General features: G+C 46.8%; 1 protein-coding gene across 4 annotated transcripts in view; it reads left to right on the top strand.

Moving 5' to 3' along the window:
- Nucleotides 1-3173: 3173 nt before the first annotated feature.
- LOC147105059 (transcription factor SOX-13-like) overlaps nucleotides 3174-26001 on the top strand; it is a 190804-nt gene continuing 167976 nt past the window's right edge. For 2 of the 4 annotated variants that reach the window (XM_086011115.1, XM_086011114.1), the window contains exon 1: nucleotides 3175-3498. The gene's annotated coding sequence lies outside the window, so the exon portion shown is untranslated. Of the gene's footprint in view, nucleotides 3499-26001 lie in introns of all 4 variants that reach the window. The other 2 variants (XM_086011116.1, XM_086011119.1) reach the window with 2 other exon arrangements.

Below are 26001 nucleotides of genomic sequence, written 5' to 3'. Positions count from 1 at the left end.
TACAGCCGGCCCATCAAGGGGCGGAAGGTACATTCAAAGCTAATCTGCGGAAACAATATTTCAAGTATTTATCCAATTCCCTTTTGAAAGTTACTATTGAATCTGCTTCCACCACATTTTCAAGCAGCGCATTCCAGATCATAACAACTCTCTTGCGTAAATTTTTTTTTCCTCATGCCTCCTCTGGCTCTTTTGCCAATCGCCTTAAATCTGTGTCCTCTGTTTACCGACCCTCCTGCCACTGGAACCAGTTTCTCAGTTTCTCCACCAGCTATCTCCGCTGCACGAGTGAGCGACTGGTCAATCTATGGCGCAGGCTCCCCAGGTGGAAGCTGTTAGTTGATTCATTCAAAAGCAAATTCGATAGATATTTTTCCAGAAAATAACATTTTGGGGATACGGTATATGTGTAATTTCAAGACCTGACATGTGGGGGAGTGTAGCGAGCTCGGGAGCAACAGGTGACTTTGGGTCTGTGGTTCCCCAAAGCTCTCCACCACTGGGAGTTTTCCTTGAATCATGTCTGGGTCTGCTGTAGACTCATTGATCGAGATTGATTGCTGTGATCAGTCAACAACTCCATTGTCGTCGTATCGTGCGACTACCAGGATGGTAGACGGCGAACTAGATGGACCGTGGACTTTCTTCGTCTCGTGATTCCTATGTGCAAATTAGTAGCAGTTGTGACTGGATTTCACCTGAGGCTACAAGAGTTTTAATTAGCTTTACTACTGTAAACTGTGATTCTAACCAATTAATTTTAATGAAAGATGAGTGCAGTTAATCAAAATAGCTAGCGATGTTTTTGATCCCTGTAGACAAGTTGTCTATAGATCAAGGAGCTGCGCTCATCCCTACAGACAGGTTATCTAAGGCATCATCACGCTAAATATTAGAGACCGGTTGTTGCTAAGAGCCAACGCCGAGCTGCCAGACTTGAGTTATACTGCCAGCGCTGCATGCTTTTCCGAAACATCGGGGCTTTGCACTCAGCCGCATCCGAGTGTCAGTTGAATTTTAAAGTTTGCGGAGTCCGTCCCGCTGACAGCTCGCTGCCAACATTAAAAAGTTTAAAAATGAAGTTTTCGAAATCGGTCTGCATGCAACTCTTATCTTTTTTAAAATGCTTTGCTTTGCGCCGGTTGCAGTTGTACAAGGCTCGGTGTGGAAACACTGAACCGCAGTAAGACTTCCTGCTGCTTAAATTGTCAGGCAACTTTGCATCCAGTATGATTCACTTGGCCTTCGTGTGTACTACCTGGTCTGAGTGCCAGCTGTGGCTCAATGGATAGCTCTCTCATTCAGGGTCAGAAGGTTATGGGTTTACGCCCCACTCCAGAGCACATAAAAATCTAGACTGACACTCTTAGTGCAGTGCTGCAAGAGTGCGGCGCTGTTGGAGGTGCTGTCTTTTGATGAAATAAAAGGAAAGACTTGCATTTCTATAGCGCCTTTCACAACATCCCGAAGCACTGCATAGCAGGTGAAGTACTTTTGAAGTACAGTCGCTGTTGTAATGTAGGAAACACAGCAGCCAATTTGCGCACAGCAAGCTCCCACAAACAGCAATGCAATAATGACCAGATCATCTGTTTTAGTGATGTTGAGTGAGGGATAAATATTGGCCCAGGACTAACTCCCCTGCTCTTCTTCAAAATAGTGCCATGGAATATTTTTATGTCCACCTGAGAGGGCAGAGGGAGCCTCGGTTTAACATCTCATCTGAAAGACAGCACCTCCGACAGTGCAGCACTCCCTCAGTACTGCACTGGGAGTGTCAACCTAGATTTTTGTGCTCAAGTCTCTGGAGTGGGACTTGAACCCACAACTTTCTGCTCCTGAAGCGAGAGTGCTGCCCACTGAGCCACGGCTGACACTAAGGTACTGCCTGCTCTCTCAGGAGAACATTAAAAACCCCACAGCATTATATCAAAGAAGAGCAGGGGAGTTATCCCCGGTGTCCTGGCCAATGTTTATGCCTCAACCAACAATCACGAAAAAACAGATGATCTGGTCATTATCACATTGCTGTTTGTGGGAGCTTGCTGTGTGCAAATCAGCTGTCGCGTTTCCTACATTACTACAGCGACTACACTTCAAAAAGTGTTTCATTGGCTGTAAAGTGCTTTGGGACGTCTTGAGGTTGTGAAAGATGCTGTAGAAATGAAAGCTGATTCCCGCCCTCCTGTATGCCTCAAAGACATGGACCATGTACAGCAGGCACCTCAAAGCACTGGTGAGGTACCACCAACGCTGCCTCTGCAAGATCCTGCAAATCCATTGGGCAGGATAGGCGCACCAACGTCAGTGTTCTCGCTCAGGCCAACATCCCCAGCATCAAAGCTTTGACCACGCTCGATCAGCTCCGATGGACGGGTCACATTGTCCGCATGCCCGATACGAGACTCCCAAAACAAGCGCTCTACTCGGAGCTCCAGCACGGCAAGAGAGCCCCAGGTGGGCAGAGGAAACGCTTCAAGGACAACTCAAAGCCTCTTTGAAAAAGTGCAACATCCCCATCGACACCTGGGAATCCCTGGCCCAAGACCACACAAAGTGGAGGAGAAGCATCCGCGAAGGCGCCGAACACCTCGAGTCTCTTCGCCGGAACAAGCGGAAGCCAAGCGCAGGCAGTGCAAGGAGCGCACGTTAACCCAAGCACTCCACCCACCCGCCCCTTCAACCACCGTCTGCCCCACCTGTGACAGAGACTGTAGGTCCCGCATTGGACTCATCAGTCACCTGAGAACTCATTTTTAATGTGGAAGCAAGTCATCCTCGGTTCCGAGGGACTGCCTAAGAAGAAGATTTGTTTTCCATATCAACCCTCTCAGCAATTCAACCAAGTCCTTGCAGAGAGGTGGACTGCAGTGTCCCTACAGACTGGTCTCTCAGACCTATAGTACAGTGAACTATGTCTAACTACACATTTAAATGAACAATTCATAGCAGGGGGAGAACTAGCTGAACTGTTAATTCTCATACAATGTGCAGCGCTAAGTTATTTTTCAATGTACTCATTTTTTAAATAGCAAGCTGAAACAAGGAATGGATTGAATGACAAATATTCCTGGGTGGTCAGTATGGGTTTTTTTTGTTGTTGTTGTACGTTTCTTCCTTGAATGACAGTAGCAATACCGCGCCTTTAATTAGATTGCTGTCGGCCAAAGGTTCCGAGGGCTGCGGACCTGCCCCTTTAAGTGCCGCCGCTGGGTTACAATGGGAGAGGAGCCGGGCTCGGAGCAGACTCGCCGCCGACAGCAGCAGCTTTGATTTTTTTGTTGTTGTTGTTATTGCTGCTCCTTCTTCTCCCCTCCCTCCTTGAGCTGAATCGTGTGAGACCGCCTGGCTGCTCCCAATCCCGGGGAGGGAGGAAGGACCCAGGGCTGCTGCTGCTGCTGTTGTTTCTGAACCGGCACCAACCCAGCCCGGAGCCCAGAGCTAAGACGCCCGAGTCAAAGGGAACAAAAGGACAAGAGGAGGCGAGGAGTGTCCGCTGTAAGTGGGGCTGGGACCCGGGGGGAAGGGAAGGGAAGCGGGGGATACTGACCGGGGGTCTGGGGTCTGGTTCTTGGGTCTCTGCTGCTAAAGTTGCTTTAATCCCTTTCTGCACTCCCAATACTGGCTCCAGTGTCCTGTACATTTCATTTTCACTTTCACTGCCCTGTATTAAAGTTCAATGCAACACTTGCCTCTTTGACAACATCTGCACTTTTTAAATTCCCCCTCCTTCCCCTCTCTCTCAATACATGAAATTGTGTGTGTATGTGGGGTTTTTCTTAATATATAGAGATTGTTATTTTGCTTTTTGCATCTTTACCAATCAATGTAGTTGCAGAGTGAAACCTGACCAGTGGCTGGTCAGTTGCAGTTTAAGGGTTTAAAAAAAAAATTTAGACAAAAAGTTCTTCCCTGAAAACTTCTGCTGAGCAAAATATTTTTTCAGCACTCACGCACATTTCGTGAGTGGAGTTGGAAGTTGGGAGGATCTGATTATAACTGGGAGCCGTCAACAATTTTAGAACGGTAAATATTTTTTAAAATATTATTATTTATAAAATAGGCGACTTAGAGTGGGGGAAAAAAACCTCAAGAAAGTTGACAGGACGCTTGGCGCCATCATTAACTACAGGAACCCATTTATTATTTATATATTACAACTTTTTTTCTCTCCCTCTCTATAAATGGAACGATTGTTAGTGTGTTAATTCCTGTTCGTCTATTGATAGACCACAGAGTGACTCTGTTTCGACAGCACATTCCCGCCTGTTTTGGGGGTAATTATATATGCTTTCAGTTGATTTTAGTCCAGTGCTGTGTGTGTTGTCCACAAACACTGAACAAGTAGTGCCACCGTATTAATCTTCTGTTTTTTAATAAAATAACCAGGTGATTCCTGATCGAAGTTAGTGTGACAAGATGGAACTGCAGGGGATAAATCGCTGTTCATTTTTGTAGCTGAATTTGGTTGCCTTTTAATCTTGCCTGCTGTTCCCTTATTTATTTTACTACTTGCAAATTATTCATCTTAGAACCACACCGGTGATCAGTTTCCCTTTAAATTGGCAGACTGCTTAAATTCTCGACCAAACTGGCTTGTAAGTGAGTGACTTATTTTATTTAAAGGTTCCCCCTCTCCATTAAGCAGTGGTCCCTCTTCAAGCCTGTCTGTCCTTCTCTCTCTCTCTGACGGACGCTCCATCGTGTCTGATAGAAACTATTGTTTTACTGTAGGCTACAGTATAACCTTTTTAGATGGGGAAACTTGGAAGGGACTGTGAATATTCTCATGCCTCCGTCTCCCTGCTTAATCCCGCACATGTACAACAGATTACGTTGGGTTTAGATCCATCATTGTGCCCCAGATTTGCTCTCCGTGTACTTTCCCTTCTCTCAAACAGGATGTGCCCCGGACAATATTGTGTTCCTGTCGGACATGCTGTGGTATACGGGACCTAAACCCACACAGCTGCTTAAAGCCAGTTCTTTTTAAAAATATTATGAGTGAGTGACTGAATTTGTTTTATAATTTTTGCAGCTGATTTGGAGTTCTGCCTTTTAATTTTTTTTTAGTTAACTCTAGGGCCAGAACAGAAAATTCTTGCCATATACGCTTATGCATTCACTCAAAAAAACGTCTTCTATAATAACTGGGGGGGGGCCAGAAGTGACCAGTTCACCGTCCAGTGGGAGCACCTATCCAATCTCCTCAGCCTGACTCGAGTGTAGGGAATTTCAGGAAGAGCTGTGTCCCGCTCGGATAGTCACACCACAACGTGAAATACTCCTGTTGTCATGACCCCCTCTGCTTCCTTGCAAAAGGTTACTCGATCAGACAGAAATGTTGATTTGTGTGTCTTTTAGTCAGTCAGTGTTTTATTTGTCTAGCAAGAGTGGGAGTGGATTCCTCATCCCAATGCTTTGTGTATAACCCCCCTTCTCTGAAAACAACCCCAAGCCCCCCAAAGAAACAGGATAAGGGACATCAATTCATTTTAAAGCAGAAAATCTTTTGTAATCAGCGGCCAGTTTAGGGGAAAATTGAAAATGACTTGAAGTTAAGTGAGATATTTTTGAATGCTTTTCAAAGCTGTGAGTTTTCCTGCTGGGCACAGGAGTACCATGGAAGCCAATATTGGATTGAACACATCAAATATTGGAGCCTATACTTTGAAGTTTGTAATATCTGCTATAATGGTTGCTACGTGTAAAAAATAATCACTACTGTTTTCAAAATCACAATACTTTTCTTTGTAAAAAGTTTGCTGAGAGCATTCTTGTACATCTGGACTCCACTGGGACACGTTTCCGACCGTAAAGCTCCCATCACCTACAACAGAGAGTTTTCTGTAAATGTTTCCATTTCTGAATATCATTCTCCGAATTATTTATTTACAGTTTACACAGGGCCCCTTATCCAGTTCAAGTAGAGAGTTGCTAATCCAGCTAAGCTTCCAGTGGACAAACGAGTCTCAGCCATGGACTTCTTTACAACAGGGCTCCAACAGCAAGGGCCTCCTTTTTAAAAAAAAAAAAAAAAAATATATATATAAAACAAGAATTAGAGGAAAATAAAAAAGGACCACAATATGCAAGTGTGTGCAGAGCAATTGGGGGGCGGGGGGGAAAGGCACTCGTGGCCTACTGAAATAAAGAATTAGGTTGTGTGAGTAAGGCTTTGTTGACTCGTTTAAAAAGGGCCACAACTTAACAAATTGCAATGCTGTCTCTGAGTCCAGCTTCTGCTGCTCTGCCTTGGGATCTGTGTGTTTCGATGCTCTGTCCTCTCTCTGTGCCTCTCTCAGCAACCTTGAAGCTTTGGAGGGTGGGAAGGAGTTTCTTTATAAAAACCCTGGAGTTTCCGCGATTGATTGCAAACTTTTATTTTCTACTTCAGTGTCGCTGAAACACGGCTGCTTCATTTCGCCATCCTGTGGCTGGGAAATGTGTCTTTAAAAAATAAATAAATAAATATAAATATATATATATTAATTGTCACTCAATAAGTGCTCTAAACAAATATTCTGCAACTGATTGCATTACTGGCTGGCAGGCTTTTTAGTTTCAAGGCTGTGGTGTGATTACTTCAGGACTTTTTTTTCTCTCTCTCGTTGAAAAGACCTCCCTATTGTGGAAATCAGTAGGTGTTGAAAGAGCACAGGGGGAATGGTCTGAAAGGTCACGGAGTAATCTCGCTTCAGCACTGAGAACAATAGCCATGGGATTGTACATTCTGTGCATTTCTGAGACCTGAATGCTCACAACTGTGGCAGTGGCGCAGGATTCATCCGCCTCGCGACACTGGTCAAATTTGGAGCCTTGTAGCTTGTGGTAAACAACGACTGATTTTTTTTTGTGATCATGACACATTCGGAATCCAGATTAAAATGTCACCTTATTTTTAAAATTGGGGTTTGGGGGGTAATTGCACCAACGCACCCTCCCTGCATGCAGGTGCTGTGAAATCTTGCACTGAGCTCTGCTTTGAAAATAGGGATTTGGTCGTTAGAATGTTTATGTCTGGAGTTGGGATTTGGTTTTAGGCAGGTGCTGGATTGGCAAACGGCACTGAACCGAGAAGGATTTAAAAAAAAAATTTAAAAAAAATCTAATTTTATTTTTTTAAATTTAAAGACCGATCTGAAGTCTGTAGGTGGATTCAGCTGCTGTTTATAACTTTGCACCTAATTTGGGTTCATTTTAAAATGTCACCTTTCCCCTTCTCATTGATGATGATTTTTGACAATCCCAGTCGGGCTTGTGGTGTATCCTTCCTTTTAACCGGCAGGACTCCCTCTGCAGCTGGGGGCGAGCAGAAGGGTTTTGACTTGTCTGATGGAATATTGGAAAGTCTAGCTGGGATGTCATTGAGAGCCCTGAAAGGCGCAGGCTGGTTTTAATAAACCTACCGTGGGTTGATTCTAATAGGGCACCACTTCACACAGCAGGTCTCTTACCCAGCACTGAAATTAGTCCAGGTGGGGGTGAGCAGTGTAGGAGAAACGGTGCTTGTGTGTGCGATGTTGTTATTCCGACTTGTTTCAGATTGCGGGTAGTGTTAATTTTAGCCTTGCGATGTTGGGCTGGTGCTGTTGGGCGAGGGTAAAATGCATGGGCTGGCATTGTTGGGAGTGAAGGGGATTTAAAGCATGCAGGTTGGCACGGGGAGGGGGCTGCTCGGGTTGGAACTGTGGGACGAGGGGATGAGTAGTGTGAATGGGGCAACTGGGGTAAAATGTACAACAGGACAGACACTGCTTGGAAAGGAGAAGTGAGTGGGCTGGGTGACCAGGCTAAGCGCTAGACAGACAAGGCGCCGAATGAGTTTTCTGTTGGGGTGGAGATGGAATATGTATAGGTCAGTGTGTGGTGTCGCCAGAAAATCGATGGAAACTACCATAATGATATATAAAGTGGTAGGATGGAGGTGGGGCTCTCAGTTTGTCCCTGAGAGTTGGCTGTAAGTATCTGATTTACCACTGCTAGTAGATTAATATTGAAAAATACTATTGAGTCAAGTGAGGCGCTGAAAGTCTTGTTACTGTCTGGCGCTGTTACTGTGCTATACATTGTATACGGTGGCGTTCTGTTTACAGTGGGCAGGTATCGTGTGATCAGCGCTGCTCTTGATACTTGGGCAATAAACAATTTAGCTTTCGGGCGACACAAAAGCTCACTCGGCCCTTACTTTGCTACTTTTTGCATTGGGTGCGATTTGTTTCATTTGTAAAAAAAATAAAATAAAAACTCGCCATGTAGGGGCTGTCAGTACCCACACCAGTCCAGTTAAAAGGGGTTAGCAGATGATCAGTTGAATCCATCAAGCAATAAATAAGGAAGAACTTCAAAGCCAACTTGCCGGTGCTCAGAACTTAAATTTAGTGTTGTGCCGTGCCGTGGACTTGTCGGTGAGCAAGCCGGGGCTGGGGTGGGGGCTTTGCCAGCAGATTTTAGATTGATTTCAAGTAGTTCTGTCCCCTGATTGACTGACTAGCTCTGTTGGTTCAAAGAGTTGAAATCCTAGTTGGGAGAGGGTAAGATTTTGAGTAGGTTTTTGTTTCCATCCGATGAGTCCTGTTCAAATGCATCGACGGTGGAACTGTAAATGATTAATAATAATATCCTGGTATTTAACTAAATTGTGGTGCTTTTTCAACTCTTAATTTGTTCCTAGATGAATTTGTTTCAAATTAATCTTCTAAATTTTGGGCAACTGAATTTAAAAAAAAAAAAAAAAAAATATCTATTTCTACATCAAAAAGGGAACTTTAGATCCTGTGTTCACTTGAAAGCCGCTTGCTCCGAGTTGCGACCCACCGACGATCATTTTCAGCTTTTATTTTCTCACCGTAGACTCGACCGACTGTTCTGGAGATAGAAATGCCGTTATCGTAAGCGTGACCCGGGGTTTGATCTCGGCTGCCTGTTAAACCCGCACCTCTGCAGAGTTGGCCTGACGAGAGTTTTCCGGCGGGGCTGAGGGAATGAGTCATATCTTTAATCCCTTTGGGATCTACCTGTAGTAGCGACAAATGATCTGAAGCAAATTTGTCTTTTTTTGTTTATTTAAAAAAAAACCTTGCCTGTTTGCTTGCATATAATGTCGTTTGTGGTATTGCTTGACTTGCCTCTTGAGTCAAGTTTACAACTGGGCCTGCTGAAATGTGAGGCCAGGCTAGCGCTGTGTAGGAGTCTGAGGTAGAGAGTGCTGTTAAAAGTTAGAGGCTGAAAAATGTCCGGACCGCTTCCTTCTGGAGTTGAAGCTGTACGTGCAAGGAATCCAGAATACATAATGTAATGATTTTTTTAAAAACAGAAGCATTGTGGAGCATACAATGAAAGAGGTCCGCAGTTTGAGCTTATATGCGTACATTATTTACATGGTATCCGATACGGCCTCTTATCAGCAAAGTTCATTTCCTTTCAGTTATTTATTGGCTCTTCAATTTTTTTTTAATGCGTTTCAATTTTGACTCTCGGGGTGACAATGGCGGTGCGATTGGCACTGGTCGAAACCACAGCTGTTTGTATACAGTGCCGTGCGGGTGCAAGGGACAATATTTTTGTTGCTGTGTTCGTGATCCAGTCGGAAACAAATCCTAAGCTTTTATTTTTAACAATGAAAGTGAATCTGATTAACTTTGCTGACCACTCAAAACTATCCAGTTCCCCTTTGCAAATGGGGGGAGGGGGGAATAACCTTTTCCACAAGGAGGGTTTTTTTTTGGTCTGGGGCCTAGTGGCGCCAATTTTGTCTCCAATAGCTAGATGCGCCATTCTACTTTAAATTGTGTCTGCGTGCATTCTCCGCGGTTGGTTGGAATGGACGCAGAATCTGTCATGCTTCGATTAAAATTAAGCAGCACCCCGTTGCAGGAGCAGAGTTTTAAAACTCTTGCTTTGTTTAGAGCGGGCGTCAATGATTTGGTTTCTGGTGACAGCAGTCGATACCAGCCCAGCACACGGGTTATCGTCCTTGATATTCACCTGCACTGGGAAACCTTTGATTTATGTCGTCTTGACTTTGTTGAGGGGGGAAGGCTGGCACTGTGGAAACACTATATTAACTCTTCACCATCTTTAACCCCAACTTGTGTCTACACAAATTCTACGGCAGTTGTGCAGCTCGGTGACCTGAATTAATATTGAATGGGCGACTTTGATTTTTTCTTTCAAAAAGGAACAATGATCGATTATCATACACACAAATATAATCACACTTCTAAGCTGATACGAGGATTAAATAAACTAATTTCCCTTCACCCTCCTCCCCCACATTCAGTGCTAGCGTGCACTGCAGGCGCTTGCTGTAGTCACTTAGGGTCACGCTGTCTGTGTCTGCATGCGCTTCGAGACGTCTAGCCGCTGCCTCTTTGAACAAGTGATTTTTTTTTTTGTTGCCTGAAAGGTAGTTGTTTCAGTTTATTTTTGTTATTTTTTAAAAATTTGTCGTCATTAAGAGGAAATGACACCGTTTTTATTTGTCGGGAGCGTGGAGTGTTTTATGTGCCTTCGAAGCTCTGAGCCCAGCACGCGGAACAAACAGCTTTGAATAAACCAGTTCAAATTTAACATCGATTTTATTTGTCGCATATCGCCAGACGTGTGCCGAATTTTTTTTTAACGTTCCCCTTGCCCCCCCACCCCACGGCCCAAAATTGTGCTCTTCGTAAATCATTTTTGACCGCGCGGTGGAGACAGGCAGGTTGTGCATTAAATGAAGCGTCGCTCCGGAGCTGATATCGCTCCCGGTCGGATCGCGGAATCCAAACAAACAGGACAGGTTGACGGCGCTCGTCATTTCTCCGTACATTAAGCATGAATTTTGTGTTCTGAAGGTGGCAGCAGTGATTGTGTTGCTAAGCACGGCAAAGAAAGCAAAAGTTGGAATTTGTTGGAGCATGGAATGTTTTGTTACCGTGAGTCGCTGAGGCAGAGGCCGTTGCATCTTTTATCGGATAAATTGGATAAGTATTTGGGAGAGGGGGGGGGGGACGGAGGCTTTGGAGAGAGACTAGGACGGTGGGATTCATTTTTGGATTGCTCTAGCAAGAAAGCAGACGCAATGGGCCGAATGGCCTCCAGCTGTGCTGTAAACTTCCATGGTTCTGATAATGGCGATGGTTGTCATTTTGCTCCAGTTCGTGTTTCCGAAACTGTTGCCTTGGTTTGAATGCTGTTTCCCACAGCCCAAGTACTTTTGCTGTCGTTTAATGTTTGTTTAATCCTGTCTAAATATTCAGTAATTTGTGTGTACATACATGTACGGTAGTATCGCAACTTATTTATCTTTCTTAGCTTTTGCCCCCAAAATGTTGGTCGCTCCATATCCCAACCTGTTGTAGGAGCATGTAGTCGTTCAGATGGTGCGCATCCTCCTGAGGCATCACTGAAGCAGCTGATCAGATTCCAAGAGCCTTGCTGGGTTGTAATATTGTATTTGAAAGCAAGCTCACTTTCAGCTGATTAAACCTGATGTTTCACAGGTTCAGCTGTTTTAATTTACACTAATGAGATTCTGATTTGAGCGCAGGTCAAATTTGACCTTTTGCTTTTAAACAAATGTGTTTATTTATCCTCAGCTTGGATCATCTAACCTGTAGCTTCACAGCCTTTGTGACCTGTTTGTCCACAGTTTGGCAGCACCTCCCAAACTCGTGACTTCCATCACCTAGAAGGACAAGGACAAGGGCACAGGTGCATGGGAACACCACCGCCTCCAAGTCCCATCCAAGTTGCACACCATCCCAACTTGGACATCTATCAACATTCCTTCATTGTCGCTGGGCCAAAATCCTGGACCCCCCCTACCTAAACGCACCTTCACCACACGGGCTGCAGCGGTTCAAGAAGGCGGCGGCCCACCACTTCTTTCTCGAGGGCAACTAGGGATGGGCAATAAATGCCAGCCTCTCCAATGACATCCACATCTCCAGAATGATTATTTTTTTAAAAATGTTGAGTGTCCCCAAGTCATGTTCACCTAGAGTCTCGAGCAGGCAGAGATGAATTGTGGTTAAGTTACGAGGAGAGATTACACAAATTAGTGTTGTATTCTCTAGAATTTAGAAGATTAAGGGGTGATCTGATCAAAGTTTTCAGGATATTAGGGTAGATAGCGAGAAACTTTTTCTGCTGGTTGGGGATTCTAGGACTAGGGGGCAGAGTCTAAAAAATAGAGCCAGACCTTTCGGGAGTGAAAGGTGGTAGAAGTTTGGAAAAAAAAGAAAGACTTACATTTATGAAGCCTTTCACAACCACCGGACGTCTCAAAGCGCTTTACAGCCAATGAAGTATTTTTGAAGTGGAGTCACTGTTGTAATGTGGGAAACATGGCAGCCAATTTGCGCACAGCAAGCTCCCACAAACAGCAATGTGATAATGACCAGATAATCTGTTTTTGTTATGTGGATTGAGGGCTAAATATTGGCCAGGACACCGGGGAGAACTCCCCCTGCTCTTCTTCGAAATAGTGCCATGGGATCTTTTACGTCCACCTGAGAGGGCAGACGGGGCCTCAGTTTAACATCTCATCCAAAAGATGGCACCTCTGACAGTGCAGCACTCCCTCAGCACTGCACTGGAGTGTCGGCCTAGATTTATGTGCTCAAATCCCTGGAGTGGGACTTTAACCCACAACCTTTTCATTTTGGAGGCAAGTGTGCTGCCCACTGAGCCACAGCTGACACCTTGGAACTCTCTTCAGCAAATGGCAATTGATTCTAGATCAATTAATTTTAAATCGGAGATTGACAGCTTTTTGTTAACCACAGGTGGTAAGGGATATGGGCCAAAGGCGGGTATATGGAGTTAGATCGTAGATCAGCCATGATCTCATTGAATGGCGGAACAGGCTCGAGTGGCTAAATGGCCTCCTCCTGTTCCTATTTGGCATTTAGGAATTAATCTGGATTTGGTGTCTCTTCTGCCTCTGTACTTGTACAGCTCCTAGCGTCTGTGCCAGAACTACACTGTGCTACTTACGCCCTCTCTGAATCCTCAGTGGCCCTTTGGACATGAGTTCCTGGGTGATTTCAGGTAACGACCTGCAACATTACAGGTCTGAAGGGCCTTATCCAGTAAACACAACACAAGGCTGTTGTCCCTGTTGTGGCAGCTACATGACTGAGCTTCATTTGAATCGAGCATAGGGAGGATGCCTGCTTTGTATCTGTCTGTGCGAGCGAAGCAAAGGTCTTTGTCGCATCGTTGAAATGAAAAATGTTTTTTGTACCTGCCTGTGCCTTGTAACCACTAAAACCATAGTGTAATGAAAGATAGTATCCTGTAGAGATAAGTGCAAGGACTGAAGTGCCAAAGGAATGGTTCGGTGCTAAATATGAGCAAGTACTGTTTGCTCCAAACCACAAAGGTGAGAATTACATGTAGAATTTCTGGGTTGCAAGCCAGAAATTCCAGGTCATGGATGGTGGCCAATTCCGGAGAGTGAAGAATGACATCTGAGTCTAGGAGTGCAGCATGTGCACCGGTGTTATGGGGGATGGGTTTGTGCTTGTGATGCTGCTTTTAAAACCCTCATTTCTCCCCTTCTGCCCCATAGAATAGAATCATAGAATGGCCTCCTTCTGTGCTGTGACCATTCAGCCCGTGCTGGCTCTCTGCAAGAGCACCTCAGCTAGTCAGACACCCCCGTCCTTTCCCCGTAGCCCTGCAAATTTTTTTCCCCTTTGCGTACTTATCCAACTCCCTTTTGAAAGCCACGATTGAATCTGCCTCCAGCACCCTTTCAGGCAGTGAATTCCAGACCCTAACCACTCGCTGCGTTTAATAAAAAAAAAAAAAAAAAAAAGTTTTTCCTCATGTCACCTTTGGTTCTTCTGCCAATCACCTTAAACTTGTGTCCTCTGGTTCTCGACCCTTCCACCAATGGGAACAGTTTCTCTCTCTACTCTGTCTAGACCCCTCATGATTTTGAACACCTCTATCAAATCTCCTCTCAACCTTCTCTGCTCCAAGGAGAACAGCCCCAGCTGCTTCAATCTATCCACGTAACTGAAGTCCCTCATCGCTGGAACCGTTCTTGTAAATCTTTTCTGTACCCTCTCTAAGGCCTTCCCATCCTTCCTAAAGTGCGGTGCCCAGAATTGGACACCATACACCAGTTGAGGCCAAACCAGTGTTTTATAAAGGTTCATCATAACTTCCTTGCTTTTGCACTCTATGCCTCTGTTTACGAACCCCAGGATCTCGTATGCTTTTTTTAACTGCTTTCTCAACCTGTCCTGCCACCTTCAACGATTTGTGCACATATACCCCCAGGTCTCTCTGTTCATGCACCCACTTTAGTTTATATTGCCTCTCCTCGTTCTTCCTACCAAAATGTATCACTTCGCACTTTGCTGCGTTAAATTTCATCTGCCATGTGTCCGCCCATTCCACCAGCCTGTCTCTGTCCTCTTGAAGTCTATCACTATCCTCCTCACTGTTCACTATGCTTCCAAGTTTTGCATCATCTGCAAATTTTGAAATTGTGCCCTGTACGTCCAAGTCATTAATCTATATCAAGAAAAGCAGTGGTCCTCGTACCGACCCCTGGGGAACACCACTGTATACCTTCCTCCAGTCTGAAAAACAACCGTTCACCACTACATCTGTTTCCTGTCACTTAGCCAATTTTGTATCCATGCTGCCACTGACCCTTTCATTCCATGGGCTTCAACTTTGCTGGCAAGCCTATTATGGGGCACCTTATGAAATGCCTTTTGGAACTCCATGTACACCACATTAACCAAATTGCCCTCATCAGCCCTCTCATCTCATCTAAAAACTCGATCAAGTTAGTTAAACACGATTTGCCTTTAACAAATCCGTGCTGGCTTTCCTTAATTAATCCACACTTGCCCAAGTAACTGTTAATTTTGTCCCTGATTTATTGTTTCTCTTCTTCTTCTTCTTCTTCTTAGGCAGTCCCTCGGAACCGAGGATGACTTGCTTCCACATTAAAAATGAGTTCGCAGGTGACTGATGAGTCCAATGCGGGTCTACAGTCTCTGTCACAGGTGGGGCAGACGGTGGTTGAAGGGGCGGGTGGGTGGGGTGCTTGGGTTGACGTGCGCTCCTTCCGCTGTTTGCGCTTGGCTTCCGCTTGCTCCCGGCGAAGAGTCTCGAGGTGTTCGGCGCCTTCCCGGATGCTTCTCCTCCACTTTGTGCGGTCTTGGGCCAGGGATTCCCAGGTGTCGGTGGGGATGTTACACTTATTCAAGGAGGCTTTGAGGGTGTCCTTGAAGAGTTTCCTCTGCCCACCTGGGGCTCGCTTGCCGTGCCGGAGCTCCGAGTAGAGCACTTGTTTTGGGAGTCTCGTATCGGGCATGCGGACAATGTGACCCGTCCATCGGAGCTGATTGAGCGTGGTCAGAGCTTTGATGCTGGGGATGTTGGCCTGAGCAAGAACACTGACGTTGGTGCGCCTATCCTGCCAATGGATTTGCAGGATCTTGCGGAGGCAGCGTTGGTGGTACCTCTCCAGTGCTTTGAGGTGCCTGCTGTACATGGTCCATGTTGTTTCTAAAAGCTTCTCCACTACCGACGTTAAACTGACTGGCCTGTAGTTGCTGGGTTTATCCTTGCACACTTTCTTGAACAAGGGAGTAACATTTGCAATTCTCCAGATCTCTGGCACCACCCCTGTATCCAAGGGGGATTGGAAGATTATGGCCAGTACCTCTGCAATTTTTACTTCCCTTAGTATCCAAGGATGCATCTCATCTGGTCCTGGTGACTTATTTACTTTAAGTACAGCCAGTCTTTCTAGTACCTCCTCTTTATCAATTTTTATCACATCCAGTATCTCAGCTACCTCCTTTCACTCACTATGACTACCCCCATCATGTCTTCCTGGAATCGAGGATTGCAGTGTTGTCCTGCTCTTACTGGTGTTTGGCTTCAGAAGACGGTGCATGTGAGGTCACCTGCCCCTTCCCTCCTCTCAATGGGGGAGAGTGCATGCTAGAGAGAGGCATTCACTGCTCTGGGCAGTGTGTGATGGAGGGAGGCCCTCGTAGATGGTTATAGTATCAGAGGGGGAGAGACCCCACTGAGAAAAGAAGCAAAGGAAAAGCAGGGTTCAGCCATAAGAAAAGTGGACACTTTGCTTAAAACTCCCTACTACTCAAAAGAAAGTTCATTTTAGCAGGGTACGGATTACTCCACGTGTAACTGTACAGAAGGTTCAGGGTGCTGTAAAACTCTGTGGTTGTTAGTGGAGTGAGAGTTAACTGTTAGGATGGGCCAGTAATGCCAGGCTCCATGACCTTGGTGGGAGGGAGGAGGCGGGGTTGCGGGGAGGAGGAAGTGGCCTATAACCTGAGAGTTCCACTGTTCGTATCGTAAACAAAATGGTGCCCAACTTCAGCGGCGCGAGTGTGATTTTTTTTTTTCTTCTTCTTTGGTCATTGTTCTGAGGGAAGGGTTCATGGATAGACCCAATCAATCTTGTTCCTACTGCAGGCATCCATCTTGTCTCCTGACAGCTGTCTGTACAGACAGAGTGACAGCGGTATTGTCTGAATGAGCATGTTTTACGCTCCAGTTGGGGAACAGCGAGTGAATTGGAAGGGGCGCAGATATAGCTGGGTGCATATATTTTTTCTCTAAATGGAGTTTTACACCTCATTCTGTGTGCAGCAGGGAGAGGGGGCAAATCAGTTGGAGAAGGATCTGGGGCCCGGGTGCACCCGTCCTCCCGAGAGTCGCGTCACCACTACTACCTGGGCGATGACTGTATGAATTCACATGGGAACAGAGGACAATACCAAGAATAAGTTGGGTACAAAGCATGCCAACTCCAGTAAAACCTGAAATTAAAAGAATTAAAAATGAGCTGTAAAATAAGGAATTTGGAAAGAAGTGGAACAGTAAGGGAAAACTGAAAACTCTCTTGTATTTTTTTGGCAATCAAAATAAATTGTAGCCACTATAATGCAAATAGGGTAAAGGAAGAGGGGCGTGGGGTTATTCTTTGTGTTGAGCTTTGAAAAGTTTGCATTAAATTTTATGAATCTATTGTACTGTTTGAATACACTACATGTATTGGGCAGGGGAACATTATATTAAGGTTTAAGAACATAAGAATTAGGAGCAGGAGTAGGCCATACGGCCCCTCGAGCCTGCTCCGCCATTCAATAAGATCATGGCTGATCTTCTACCTCCACTCCTTTCCCGCCCGATCCCCATATCCCTTGATTTCCCGAGAGTCCAAAAATCTATCGATCTCGGCCTTGAATATACTCGAAGATTCAGCATCCACAGCCCTTTGGGGTAGAGAATTTCAAAGATTCACAACCCTCTGAGTGAAGAAATTCCTCCTTATCTCAGTCTTAAATGGTCTACCCCTTATCCTGAGTCTATGCCCCCTAGTTCTAGACTCTCCAGCCAGGGGAAACAACTTCTCGGCATCTACCCTGTCAGAATCTTATGTTTAAATGAGATCGCCTCTCATTCTTCTAAACTCGAGAGTATAGGCTCAATCTCTCCTCATAGGACAGCCCTCTAATTGAGTGAACCTTTGTCGCACCGCCTCTAAGGCAAGTACATCCTTTCTCCGATAAGGAGAGCAAAACTGTGCACAGTACCCATGGTGTGGAGATGCCGGTGTTGGACTGGGGTGGACAAATGTAAGAAATCACACAACACCAGGTTATAGTCCAACAGCTTTATTTGAAATCACAAGCTTTCGGAGCGCTGCTCCTTCGTCTGACGAAGGAGCAGCGCTCCGAAAGCTTGTGATTTCAAATAAAGCTGTTGGACTATAACCTGGTGTTGTGTGATTTCTTACACAGTACCCCAGGTGTGGTCTCACCAAGGCCCTGTACAATTGTCGCAAGACTTCCTTACTCTTATACTCCAACCCCCATGCCATAAAGGCTGACATGCCATTTGCCTTCCTTATTACTTTCTGTACTTTGGCTTTGAGTGGGTTGAGCATTTGGGCCTCCGTGTCTAGATTTCAGTTGCGTTGGCGGGAGCGTCCTGGGTGCTCGTAAATGTTGTTGGTTGGAACATAGGAGCAGGCCTGGGCTATTTAACCCCTTGAGCCTGTTCCACCATTCAATTAGATCATGACTGATCTGTACCTTAACCCACTTTACCCAGCTTTGCTCCATATTCCATCATTAGTCTTGAAAACCTAATTGACCCAGTATCTGTGGGAGAGATTTCCAGATCTCCACTATCCTTTGTGTGGAAAAAGTGGTTCCTAATTTGACTCTTAACTAGCCAAGCTCTGATTTTAAGATTATGCCCCCTTTTTGTTTAATGGATTTCCCCCACCAGAGGAGATCGGTTAGCTACAGAGAAACTATTGATTCCCTTTCTCATCTGGAAGATCAACCTTCTAAAGTCAAGGGGAATGCAAACCAAGTTTACACAACCTGCCCTCCGAATTGGTTGGGGTTGGCTTTGCCTGTCTACGGGTGGGTCATTGTTGATGCTTCGCATTGTCCTCCTGAGGTGGTTTGGGGGTAGGGTTTCCGTTCAGTGAGGCTCCAAGAATGGACCTGGGACCTCTTGGTCTTTCTCCAAGTGGAGGTTTTTCTGTTTTTTTTATTGTTTTATCCATCTCCTTTGTGGAACTCTTGAAGGCGCTGCCCTTGGGTCTGACTCTTGAGGTGCCAGTCAGTCCAGTTCGCCTGGCAGTGCCAGTTTTTGGGCTGTGCCGTGAGGTGCCACACTTTATCCGAGGCAAAATAACCGGCAGAGCGAGCGTGTGGCTGGCCAGCGGCTCCCGCGTAAGGGGCTGAGTGGGGATCGGATGGGAGTTCAGTGGGACGCGAGAGACTGTTTCACAGGCGATGTGTCTGACTCTGGTACAATCAATTTTTGTAGAAGAGCAGCGTAGAAGCGGGCAGAAAATGCACAAGCTCCCAGACCGAATTATGGGATGTCTGTAGGAGTATGGATTGCTTGTCGGGTATTTTGCATTCAGTGACTGACTGGGCTCTCTTCCGTGAGAACGTGGTGCATGCATTCTAGGTTTCTTGGCACGAGTGCAGAAAAGCCAGTATCCCTACACAAGTCAGTTATGCAAAATTTTCGGGCTCAAAATGAGTATGAACAGGAGGAGGCCATTCAGCCCCTCGAGCCTGTTCCGCTATTCAATTAGATCGTCGCTAATCTGTACCATAAGTCATCTATCCGTCTTGGTTCTGTAACCCTTAATACCCTTAATTGCCTAACAAAAATCTATCAGTCTCAGTTTTGAAATTTGCAATTGCCCCCCGGCCTCAGCAGCTTTTTGCGGGCAGAGAGTTCCAGATTTCCACTGCCCTTTGCGCGAAGAAGTGATTTCCCGACACCACCCCTGACCGGCCTGGCTCTAATTTCTTTTGTGTGTGTGTGTGTGTGGCCTCCCGATTATTTGAGCCTCACTTGAAATGGTAGGTGAGGCGGTACATAGCCGTGCGATCCCATTAAAGGGTGGGTGTGGTGGAGGTCGTCTGAGCAATCGCAGTGCGTGGAGCAGACAATGTGAAACCGCAGTGTGGTCATTTGCATTTCTTTAGCTGGGGTTACGGTTTACGCAGGTGGATTGATGAGCTCGATAACCGACCACCGAAGGAGGCTCTTTGGGATTCATTTGGTGAGCACTGAGGCTGTGTGTCAGTGGTTTTACTGATTGCACCACTCTGAGTTGTAAAAAGAAAGACTTGCATTTATATAGCGCCTTTCACGACCTCAGGCCATCCCAAAGCGCTTTACAGCCAATGAAGTACTTTTGAAATGTAGTCACTGTTGTAATGCAGGAAACGCGACCGCTAGTTTGCGCACAAGCAAGGTCCCACAAACAGCAATGTGATCATGACCAGATAATTTGTTTTAGTGATGTTGGGTGAGGATAAATATTGTCCAGGACACTGGGGATAACTCCCCTGCTCCTCTTCGAAATAGTGCCGTGGGATCTTTTATGGCCACCCGAGAGAGCAGACAGGGCCTCGGTTTAACCAATCAACTGAAAGACGGCACCTCCAGAGAGTGCAGCACTCCCCCAGTATTGGAGTGTCAGCCTAGATTTTTGTGCTCGAGTCTCTGCAATGGGATTTGAACCCACAACCTTCTGACTCTTCTTAGGCAGTCCCTTGGAACTGAGGATGACTTGCTTCCACATTAAAAATGAGCTTGCAGGTGACTGATGAGTCCAATGCGGGACCTACAGTCTCTGTCACAGGTGGGGCAGACGGTGGTTGAAGGGGCGGGTGGGTGGGGTGCTTGGGTTGACGTGCGCTGCCTGCGCTTGGCTTCCGCTTGCTCCCGGCAAAGAGACTCGAGGTGTTCGACAGCTTCCCGGAAGCTTCTCCTCCACTTTGTGCGGTCTTTGACCAGGGATCCCCAGGTGTCGGTGGGGATGTTGTACTTTTTCAAGGAGGCTTTGAGGGTGTCTTTGAAGCGTTTCCTCTGCCCACCTGGGGCTCTCTTGCCATGTCGGAGCTCCGAGTAGAACGCTTGTTTTGGGAGTCTCGTATCGGGCATGCGGACGATGTGGCCCGTCCATCGGAGCTGATCGAGCGTGGTCACTGAGGCACAGTTGTACCTTGAGTGTTTCAAAATATATAGAAGCATACACAAGTGATGGGCAGTGAAATACCAGCTGGTCCATCAAGGCTGCCCTGCACCATGATGGCCGGAGTTTCATGGCTAAACGCTTCCTCCCTCCTCGTCCGCCCCTTCCCCTCTCCAACCATGTAATCACCCGAGAGAGGCAAAAAAACAAGTTACGAGGAGGCTGAAGACCTTTCTAGTGAGCAGGGTAGCGTGTTAGTGTGAAATTCTGTCGTGTATTTTAATCATTTCCTTCACACGTATTTGAAGTAATCAAATAAGCTCAAATAAATAGCCCACGGTTCACCAACTTTCTTGCCGCCTTCAGCCATCTGTTGCGTGCCCAGTAATGACCACTTGAGGTTCCTCCCTAGAGCCCGCTTGTTCTGGTCTCTCATCTCCATGAGGAACCCTTGTTTATTTCGCCCCGGAAGTTGCAACCACTTCACAAAGCGCCAGCTCTTCAGGAAGTGAATTGCCGATGCCCAGGAACTTTTGATCGGTTTCGGTGTTGTGGCTTCACTCGTGGCTATACAAACCCATGCACGTCGGCCGCAGTCTACATAAGAAATAGGAGCAGGAGTAGGCCATACGGCCCCTCGAGCCTGCTCGAGGCTGACGCGTATGTGTCTGCCATTAACCACGCGCAGCAGCGACGACCAATTATAATTTCATACACCCCCCGTGAACCTCTTATTTCCTGGGGTTAAGAGAGTGTCTTAACTCGCACCAAGTCCTGTTCACTCACCACTCCCTGTACTCTGGGATCTACATTGATCCCTGGTCTGGCAACAAAATTCTCATCCTTGTCTCTGTAACCTCCTCCAGCACTACAACCCTTCGAGATCTCTGCGCTCCTCCAATTCTGGCCTCTTGCGCATTCCTGATTTTCGTCATTCCACCGTTGGCGGCCGTGCCTTCAGCTGCTTAGGCCCTAAGCTCTGGAATTCCCTCCCTAAACCTCTCCACCTCTCTCTCTCTCCTCCTATGACACACCTTAAAACCTACCTCTTTGACCAAGCTTTTGGTCACCTGTCCTAATATCTCCTTAAGTGGCTCGGTGTCAAATTTTGTTTGATAACGCTCTCGCGAAGCGCCTCGGGGTATTTTACTACTTTTTAAGGACGCTGTATAAATTCAATTTGTTGTTGTTGAAGTGCCTTTTAATTAGGTCCCTGTGATGTGGGTGCTTTTTTTTTCTAAACTGAAGAGCAGCTGACCGCAGCACTAACTTGGAAAACTGGCTCCATGGAGTGAAGCACCTTGGTGGATGCTTAACTCCGTTAAAGGCGCTATATAAATGTATGTTCACTAGGTTGATTCCTGAGTTGAAGGAGTTGTCTTGTGAGGAAAGTTTGAGCAGGTTGGGCCTATACTCATTGGAGTTTAGAAGAATGAGAGGGGATCTTATTGAAACATATAGGGGGAAAAATGCAGTTGTTTGCGCCTCCCGTTAGCGCCTTAAGAGGGCGCCAATTGGGGCGCAAAGCAACTAGAGGCCGGGCGCGGCGATGTTTGTGCCGCTCGCGAAATTAACTAGACATTTTGCGGCGGCACTAAACGCTTCCGCCCCGATCTCTTGCGCCGGCAGATTGTGATGTCAGTCGAGTGTACAGCGCCCCGGACCGGATATTGAGTGGCGCCCCCTGCCTTACCGTCTGCCGCTAGCAACGACAGGTTGAGGGGAGCGTTATGCTGTCAGAAAGGGACTAGGGGAGCGCTATTTAAAGGCGACCGCTTCCTGCCTTTTTGTGTTGGTGACATTTTTGCACCACGCAGTCAGAGAGAGAGACTTCTGGAGAGATTCAACGCTGTGTGAAGGAGTTTTGAGTACTGAGCAGCACTTTGCAGGTTTATTTTGATTTGCCCTTCCTTGCTTCGCCAGCGCTCTGAGGTAGCACCTCGCTCCTCGGCCTTTGCGCCTTAAGACAGGTGTGAAGCGCCTGATTTAGCGCTCCAATCACCTCCAGGGGCGATAAAAGCCAAGTTTGCTGTCGGAAGCGATAATTAGCGCCAGGCGCTAAACTTTGCGCACGGCCGATTAACGGCGCCCCAAACGGGGCGATACTGAATTTTTCCCCCATAAGATTCTGAAGGGGCTTGACAGGATTGCAACACCACATGTGACCAAACTCCCTGAAAATCCGCCCCCCCCCCCCCCATCATCACTGATCATTTAAAATATTTAGTCATCAACCTTTCCTGTTTCTTTTTCCCTGAATTATACTCATTGAGTGCGTGCGAATTCCTGACTCATGATGTTCCTTGAATCTCACGGCACTCCTGTTTTAAGAAAAGAGTGCAATTTTTTTTTTTTGTCTCTTTTTTTTTCTCTTTCAGTAACTTTCTGGTCGACTTGCATTACTGAAACCTTTTCAGACTAGTTTGTTGTTTCAACAAAGATAAAATTGCGACCTTTTTTCAAAAGATGTTTGCATTGTCTTCAGGGTAACATATGCCCTTCCCCACCACCCATCATTATGTATCTGATTTATCATATAAAGACTTGCATCTAACATGGACATCACATTCCAAAGTGTCATGTTTTGCTTACAGGTACAAAACCTTTATTTTCTTTAGAAAGCCTGTGTTTTTTTTCCATGCTAGGTTCTTCTGACCTGGAAGCAGAAATTTGCAAGCAGTTGTAATTGCCCTCGGGAGTTTACAGGCTATTAGCGTTCCGTGGGTTTGCCTATTTAGGTCACTTCCCCACAGGATGTACTTCAGTGACCTTACAGGGGTGGGGGCAGGCCAATCGCAGCTCATTCCGCAGGGGCTCAACGTTACAACCGTGCTCCCTATCGTCTGCGAGCAACTTCATTATAAAGCTGGAAGCCATTCACATCCTAGAATCATAGAATGATGCAGCACAGAAGGAGGCCATTCGGCTCATCGTGCCTGTGGTCGAGCTACCCAATTAGTCCCACTCCCCCCTGCACTTTCCCCATTCCCCTGTATTTTTTTCCCCTTCAAGTATTTATCCAATTCTCCTTTTGAATGTTACTATTGAATATTTACCACCCTTTCAGGCACTGCATTCCAGATCACCACAACTCGCTGTTTTTAAAAAAAAAAAAAAAAAAACACAAGTTTCCTTGTGCCTTTGTTACCTCTCCTGGCTGGCCTTCCACATTCTACCCTACGTAAACTTGAGGTCATCCAAAACTCGGCTGCCCGTGTCCTAACTCGCACTAAGTCCCGTTCACCCATCACCCACTGGGCTCGCTGACCTACATTGGCTCCCGGTTAAGCAACGCCTTGATTTCAAAATTCTCATCCTTGTTTTCAAATCCCTCCATGGCCTCGCCCCTCCCTATCTCTGTAATCTCCTTCAGCCCCACAACCCACCGAGATATCTGCGCTCCTCTAATTCTGCCCTCTTGAGCATCCCTGATTATAATCGCTCAACCTTTGGTGGCCGTGCCTTCTGTTGCCTAGGCCCTAAGCTCTGGAATTCCCTGCCTAAACCTCTCCGCCTCGCGACCTCTCTTTCCTCCTTTAAGACGTTCCTTAAAACCTACCTCTTTGACCAAGCTTTTGGTCACCTGCCCTAATTTCTCCTTATGTGGCTCGGTGTCAATTTTGTTTGTCTTATAACGCTCCTGTGACGTGCCTTGGGATGTTTTCCTATGTTAAAAACACTATATAAATACGTGGTGTGTCGCCTCTGGTTCTTTTGCCAATCGCCTTAAATCTGTGTCCTCTGGTTACTGACCCTTCTGCCACTGGAAACAGTTTCTCCTTATTTACCCTATCAGAACCATTCATAATTTTGAACAGCTCTATCAAATCTGATGCGCCATGTAATGGATGATATGCCATCAATGACTCAAAGACAAGGATTCAACTGAAGGCTTTTAATCACGAAGAACATAGCAGCATAGCAGGTCTTCCCACATCGGGTTCATCTGGTAGTGAGTGACTCATACAGCTCCTGAGACCTTTATATGGCAAAAGACAGGGGCGTAGCCAATACACACTATAGGAACAAAAGGGTGTGGTTCACACAATACAAGCAGGTCTGATGAAGGCATATTTCATCACATTCACCCCTTCTACAGATTTAGTCTGTCCGGGGGTGTGATAGTCCTTCCTGAACGTCGCAACAGTACCTCGGGTTCCAACCGGGAGTCCGTGGTGACCTCCTGGGCATACCCATGTGCCGGGGGTGTTGCAGGTACTTCTGGGGGTGGTGAGGATACCTCTGGGGATGGTGGAGGTTCTTCTGGGGGTGGTGGTGATGGGTCGTCATCGTCGCTTCCTGCCGAGGCGAGGTCCTTTATGGACACGGTGTCTTCATGCCCGTCGGCGTGCTTGACGTACGCGTACTGTGGGTTTGCGTGGAGTAGGTGTACTGCCTCCACGAGGGGATCCGTTTTGTGGCCCCTCACATGCTTCCGTAACAGGACTGTCCCTGGGGTGGAGACCCACGAGGGTAGGGATACTCCTGAGGTTGATTTGCGGGGAAAAACAAACCTCTTCTCGTGAGGAGTGGCGTTAGTAGCAGTACACAGTAGCGACCTTATCGAGTGGAGTATGTCTGGGAGGACCTCCTGCCAGCGGGAGGTGGGGAGGCCTTTAGACCTTAGTGCTAAGGTGACCGCCTTCCACACTGTCGCGTTCTCCCTCTCCACTTGCCCATTACCCCGGGGGTTATAACTAGTGGTCCGACTCGTGGCTATCCCCTTCGACAGCAGGTATTGGCGCAGTTCATCGCTCATGAACGACGCCCCCCTGTCAGTGTGGATGTAGTTAGGCATGTCGAACGTGCAAAACAGGTTGCCGAGGCACTTGATGACCGTGGCACTGGTCATATCTGGGCAGGGGTAGGCGAATGGGAAGCGGGAGTACTCGTCCACAATGTTGAGAAAGTACACATTGCGGTCGGTGGAGGGGAGTGGTCCCTTGAAATCTAAGCTCAGGCGCTCGAATGGCCGTGTAGCTTTGATCAGGTGGGCTCGGTCGGGTCTGAAAAAACGGGGCTTGCATTCCGCACAGGTGCGGCAGTCCCTGGTCATAGACCGGACCTCCTCAATGGAATAGGGCAGGTTAGGGGATTTTATAAAGTGGACTAGCCGGGTGACCCCCCGGGTGGCAGAGGCCATTGTGGAGGCCCTGTAGCCTGTCCCCCGGATGCTGGCACACATCCCTCGTGATAGGGCGTCGGGGGATTCGTTGAGGGCCCTCGGCCTATATATTATGTCGTACTCAAACGTGGAGAGTTCGATCCGCCACCTGAGAATTTTGTCGTTCTTGATCTTCCCCCTCTGTTTGTTGTTAAACATGAAGGCTACCGACCGCTGGTCGGTAAGCAGGGTGAAGCGTTTGCCGGCTAGGTAGTGCCTCCAGTGCCGCACTGCCTCCACTATGGCCTGGGCCTCCTTCTCTACCGAGGAGTGCCTGATCTCGGGCCCTTGGAGGGTTCTTGAGAAAAAGGCTACGGGCCGC

Source organism: Somniosus microcephalus, chromosome 18, assembly GCF_052327205.1.
Source record: "Somniosus microcephalus isolate GS21.2 chromosome 18, FLI_Smic_1.0, whole genome shotgun sequence".
Classification (NCBI taxonomy): domain Eukaryota; kingdom Metazoa; phylum Chordata; class Chondrichthyes; order Squaliformes; family Somniosidae; genus Somniosus; species Somniosus microcephalus.
This window is presented reverse-complemented; position numbering and strand designations above follow the sequence as displayed.